Genomic DNA, 6,794 nt, shown 5'->3' with positions numbered 1-6,794 from the left:
AAAGCCCACCTTGTGGTTCTGGTAGGACGTCACGGCAATGAAGGCGGTCTCAGAGAAGACGTGGGTGCAGAAAGCTGTGTTCTTGGAGCCGAAGCCATTGTTCTCGTCCGCCTTGACGATGTGGAGACGTGGCTGGTACTTGTGCATGGAGTTGAGTATTATCTGCACGGGGGGAGAGATTGAGAAGGTGAGGCTGACGGAACTGTCAGCATCTGCTGGTGTGTGAGTTTTCAGAAAACACACACCAGCAGATGCTGCATGGGATCCGGCCTATCAAGAACATGTGGAAGGTATAAGCCCACCTAGAGTCAAGATAGCCAGATTCCTATACACTGACATGACACTTTAAGACAGAGAATCATGCTTTACAGACCAGCAGGATCAAAATGTTCGAGTCCAGATGAGACAGGCATTAATAATTGATTGTTTTTTTGTTTTTATGTCACCTTTCTCCAAGACTGCAGAGATTTAAAAACAATGTGGGCATGAGTCTTGTGTGAACATCGGAATAATGAGAGATTTTTTTATTCTTGTTCTGGTTACAAAAAAATACTAATGATGGTTTTATCTTCATCTAAATGCCCCAAAATATTCTAACATTAACCCATGCTGCCAAATTAAAATAAGATGATTATATATAGTGAATATTTTAATCTTTTTGTCAAATATGGCACCTGTGAGGGTTTTTTCTTTCAACCCAAACCAAAGAACACATATACACTGCAGCAGTGTCTTTATTCAACAGGTTTTATCATTGTTAAATCTTTAGCTTTAACATATCAATGGTGCAACAAATATAACAACTCTAAACTGTTTCCCACGACACTGAAAACTAACCAACTCCACAAGTGCGTTTTAATTGGAGCGCTCTTGTTTTGGGAGCTCAGTTTAATCGCGGTGACGTGTCCGCCGCTGACACGCATCAGCTAATGGACTTTAAAGTCTCTGAAACCACAGCCTGTGATTTCCCAGGCCCGAGAAGAGCGCGTTTCTCTCGGTTTCTGAGCGCGCGTCCTGAGAAACACGCGTGCGCGCAGTGTTCGGCTGCTGGCGCGCTTTGGATCCCGTTGTGCAGGCTGCAGCACGCGGCCTCCTCACACTGTGACTGGTGTGCTGGTGCTGCAGGAGGGAGACTGGCCCTGAATCAGTCTGAAGTGTGTCCCTCCTGCTGATTTGTGCTGTGTTGTGTGTGCCGCCAGCTGCAGCGCACCTCTGAACCAGCTCCCCTGGTTGAGGCTGTAGTAAGTTTGTGTAATCATTCTTCTCAAGATTAAAAACACCACTCAGAGTTATTTATGTAAAAAGAACACTGTGGGTGTTTGGTGTGGCCGGTGTTCGGGAGTCTGTGACTTGTATCCTCATGTGGTATTTTTAAACTACCTTTTATTTGAAGGTTTAAAATGAAGGGCCTGCAACAATATTAACTTTCAAATAAAAAGGCAGATAAGGAAACACACTGCTGTTTGAGCTGTGCCGACACAAAGATCCACCACAAGCAAAATAATTAAAAAAATACTATAAGAGAGACTCACGTGTCCAAACGGGTCCAGGTGGTTGTTGGTGAGTTTGAGCTTCTGGAAGGAGACGAGCTGACGGCTCCAGTGCGCCCCGGTGGCGGGAGAGTCCGGGTGGACGTAGAGCCTCCCCGGCATCGCGGGCTCTGCCTTCCCCGTTACCGACCTACACACAGCCGAGACAAATAGAGCGTTAGATCACACGAATAGTCAGAGACTGGCCCTCAGTGGGACGCAGTGGTTTGTCTGAGCGGCTGCGCTCTGCCCTGCCCGGCGCCATGTGGTGCAGACAGGAGGCCTGTGCCGCCGGCTGCAGAGCCTCTATCTGCTGCTTTAATTAGACAGACACTAAATGCAACGTGTTATGCTGAAGTTAACGCAGATAATCACATCTGGACATTGGCTCAGTGGACTCAAATGAACTCGATCTATTCCAAAGTCGCTGTGGCCTCTGCTATTTCTCTTCCGGAGAGACGTTGTGTCAGGCGCCTAAAACTGATATATATTTCACTAGAACCAACGAACCAAGAAGAGGAGACGTAAAGTCAGGACTAAAGAATATTTCTCTGAATGAAAAAATAAAGGCCTTGCGGAAATAGTTATTATATAGCCTGTTTTCTTTTTATTTGAATTATTACATATTATTCTTTACAGCTACATTTAGTCTGGCTAGTATTTTAACTATAAAAGACTGAAAGGTCAAATAACGTGACCTGGGATTTAAAAGAAAGAAAGAAAGACAAAGGACAAAAATAAATGTCCCTGTGTGACATCTTGCAGCAAATGAACAGTCTCTTATATTTGAGGAGATTGATCGCCCCTCACCCACATAAACACACTAAAAACTTTATCCGTGGAAAGTGCCTCCAGATTCGCACCGACTTATCTCCATAAACACCGAGCGCCTCCATTACGCACTGAGCCGGGACTTGTTGTGTCACGGCGAGTTTAAACCCCCCCCGCCCCCCAAAAAAACTCCGGTTTCCGGCCATGTTACATTGTAATAACCAGTGTCTGATGCTTTGAGGAACAAGAGCATTGACGGCTCTCTCTGTAGTCTGATCGGATTTACCCCTCAGCGCAACACACACACACACACACACACACACACACACACACACACACACACATAGAGAGAGGAACGGGAGACCTTAATCCGGTCTGTGTCGTATGTCCGCCCGGTGAACCCTTCACACTCTGATTCAACCGACAGACAGACACAGGGGGAAACACGAGGAACTAGGCCAAGCCAGTGCAAGGAGAGACCACTGTGTGTGTGTGTGTGTGTGTGTGTGTGTGTGTGTGTGTGTGTGTGTGTGTGTGTGTGTGTGTGTGTGTGGAGATGGAGTGGACACGATTTACCACTGAAGAACTGATATTTCTGACCAGGCCCAAATATGAAAACACGAGACGAAAGCCTTATATGAGAACCTGTGTCGATCAATAAATAGATATATGCTTTTATTTGTTTTCACATGAGCAGATCAATCATTTTAATTTATCTTTTGGTGATGAAATATATAATAATAGGTCAGTTAGGAGGCTGACCTTCACAGGCCAACTGCTCCACAACCTCTCCATTATTACAGTTTTGTTTTTTTTATAGTCCCTCAAACGATACTTTTAATGTTTAGTCAATTACTTAAATATTTCAATATTTGCCGTGTACCAACCATTTGTTGTCGGCAAACTTGTAGCGGTGGTCATCCGCGGGGACAATGTCCATGAGGAGGATGTACTTTGTTTTGGGGTTGAGGCCTGTGACCTTCACCTTGTAGCTGGGGAACATCCTCCTATACAGAGAGCACACACATCCAGGAATTCAAAATTATACATCAGCACTGACCTCACAGCATGAGCAGATTAGACATGAGGTTAGTTTATCAAATTAATACACACACAGGCCTCTGAGAGAAAACGTCCCCTGAGGACATTCCAACATGCATTTTGTACATTTTGTCCCAGGAATGAAGTTTGGACAATGTACTTCAGAAAAAAGGTACTTGTTCATTAATTCCAGCCAACAATGTTTTAATTTAATGTGTGGCCTCATTAAAAAATAAAGACATATGATACATTCAATAAATACTCTTTTCGCAGGCTAGGAAATAAATAATAGTTTCCTCTTCTTCTACCTTCCAGCCTTTGTGATGATCATTTCAGTTCCTACTTCATCGAACTTGGTCCAGAGTTCCCTGTCATGGAGGAAAACTTTGATTCCCTCCATCCCCTGCAGCGAAGAAATATAAACAGTGCTCACTGTTATATGGAGAGGAAACATCCGAGTACAGCAGGACACACTGCATATTAAATTCAATTGTTCAAAAAATTATAAAAAATTTAAAAAGGTTTATATAGTAATTTTATGATAATTCGTGCACTTGAAATAAAGGTACTTGAAACCTCGGTAAATTCTAAACTAAATAATAAACAGTGAGTTGAATATTTTTTCCTCTGTTCTGCATATCAATACAAAAATGTACACAATTTACACAAAACACATATCAACTAGCACATGAAGATAGATTAAGAGAATAATAAATAAAATGTATATTCTCATTCGGCTCAGCGGTGTGTACCTGCGGACTGGACGCTGGCTGCGGGGACGCTGGTGCGTTTGAGGTGAAGCTGGGATTTTCCTGTTTTGTCTGTTTCGGGGAATCCATGCAGTCTGAGTCCGGACGATCTGCAAGGCCGAACTGGTCCCCTCCGTTTGCCATGTCCCACTGAAACACACACACACACACACACACACACACACACACACACACACACACACACACACACACACACACACACACACACAGGCAGAGGGAGAGAGGTCATGATTATTTGCATTTGTCTTTGGAGGTTTGATTTTGGTTTCTCTTGTTCCACACATAAAAAATTGATATGAAACTGTTCTATGACAACCAGCTGTTTGTTTGACTGTGTGTGAATGTCACTGAACATATTTAATTTCATAGTTCACGGCCTGTAAAACAAAATAATTTGTTTTATAGTTTGAATTATGTTTGGGCAAAGTCTAAACAAATCTATGATACAATTATTAAATATCATTTTTTTTAATCAACATAGACCATCACTGATTTTCTTAAACTTATAAAGTCTAATAAACAATAATAAAGTCTAATAATCTGATACTTAGGTAGAAACGGTTATTGTTACAGGACACACACACACACACACACACACACACACACACACACACACAGAGGCGGCTGACCTTTAATCATTTATTTTATGGTGAAAAAAGAAAACACAATTTAGGGCGACCTGCAATCTTCTCTTTTCAAAGTGGCCCCGGGATAATTACTAATATTACAATACAATGGCGGACAAGGACTAATCCAATATCCTGATTACAGGCTCCCACTTAAAAGGAGATTAAATGTGCACGAACTTGCAATTTAACATTGTTTTCGAAGAAGGCTGAAGGATGCAGCTCGTTATGCAGCTTGTTATTGATCATGTATATTCAAATCTGTGATATCGAGATGTCCAGATTGGATTGCATTGCATCTACAGTTTATATAAATTACACTATTGATCCTTTCCATTTCGAATATGTGAAACCTCCATAATCGTTAATCAGCTGTAGTGCGAGTTAAAACCACCTGCTGTTTAAAAGAGAATCAGCTCTTAATAGTGTACATCACTGACATTAAAGTAGGGAGCCCAGATTTAGTCAGTCGCGTGTGTGCGTGTGTTTTGGATGGCATCTCTCTGAGGCCCTTTACCTCAGACACGCTGCTCTGCTCTGCCTGCAGGCAACACGCTCATCCTGCTCCTGCAGCCTCGCTTGGGTTTCCCTTCAATTACTTCTCTCTCTTTTTTTTTTAAAATCCAACTCTCCAAATGTCGCCGTGTGTAGCTTCTCAAAAATCCACCATGTTCCCCGAGCAGCTCCGAAATCCCAACGGGTGGCTCCTCCGTGCGTCTCCCCGCTGCTGCTCAGCCTGACGCGCGGCTCGTCCCCGCCACTGCCTCCCGTCCCCTCGGGCTCAGACCGAGATCCGGTCACCGCGGCTCTAGTTCCCCCTCGTCTCTTTCTCCTCTCCTGCCCGTTGCCCTCTCGGTGGCGGAGGCAGCCCTGATCTGAACCCCCCCTAATCGCATCCTCCACTACAAATGGAGTCAAGTCCGCCTCGCGCACTCTGCCCTCCCCCTTCTGCCGGCTCCGCGCTCCCATAGGTCTGCACGGCGCGTTGGTATCTGCAGCCCAAATCATGGCTGCGTCACTGGCCAATCACACACGCAAACGCATGTACAAGCACGCACACACACAAACACACACAGCCATACAAACATAAAACCCACGCACTGAGCAATACGCACGCGCCCTCGGGTCGATGGTTATTTATTTTTCAAAAGCAATTCTCACATTAACTGTTTGCCACTGCAGCATCAATCATACACACTGGTGATATCAAGTCACACCACAACATGACCAGGACTGATTTGGTGCCACTCACCTTCCTGTAATCTGTAAATAAACAACTGTGGATATCTTGAAAATAAATGATAATCCATTAGAACTGTGGCTGATCACAGATATTTTATAAGAGGTGACAACATTTTACTGAAGCCGACAGAGACTTAACCAGAATCAAAAAGGAAATGGTGGTTTTTGTTGTTTTACGCAGAGTTTACCGATGGTTATTCATCTCCCATCCCACATCACCCAAAGATGGTTGACAAATACATGACAGGGTTTATTTTGACTGGTGGAGAGGGCACTGCACTATCATCATCATCATCATCATCATCATCATCATCATAATCAGTCTTTTTATGTATGCCACTACCTTTAGTACAACATAAATACATCCGAGTGAGTGGACTTGGTTTGTGAATTTCCTAAAACAACAAAACCCCACAGCCCTAATCTCACATGACGGACACGCATATTATCTCACAGTAGATTACAGATGCAGGCAGAGGAGGCCTATAACAGCAGCGGCAGCAGCAGCGGGTTGATGCGAGGGCGCATCACTTTGACTGGATTACTGGAGATCCCGGAGGCATCCAGAGTTGAAAGTTGACGGGGTCACCAGCGGGTCAACATGCCGGATCCCTCCGTTATCCATATTTCTACCGATTCCTACAGCCCCCCTCCCCCCCTCTCTCCTCTTTCCACGTTCCTTCACCCAGCCTGGCACAGTCTAATTTACAGTGATTTGTACAGATGTAAGCATTGACCTGCGAACCGTCCTCCCATTATTAATTAACACGGAATGTGGAATATGTTTCTGCAGCTCAGTGTCGACAGGCATGCCA

At 44.1% G+C, this 6,794-nt stretch overlaps 1 pseudogene; it reads right to left on the bottom strand.

Moving 5' to 3' along the window:
* Window positions 1-3,744, bottom strand: part of LOC128438464 (T-box transcription factor TBX5-like) — a 6,124-nt pseudogene extending 2,380 nt beyond the window's left edge.
* Window positions 3,745-6,794: the final 3,050 nt, after the last annotated feature.

The sequence above is a fragment of the Pleuronectes platessa genome, chromosome 4, assembly GCF_947347685.1.
Source record: "Pleuronectes platessa chromosome 4, fPlePla1.1, whole genome shotgun sequence".
Lineage (NCBI taxonomy): Eukaryota > Metazoa > Chordata > Actinopteri > Pleuronectiformes > Pleuronectidae > Pleuronectes > Pleuronectes platessa.
The sequence above is the reverse complement of the archived record's forward strand: the minus strand, read 5'-3'. Positions and strand labels throughout refer to the sequence as shown.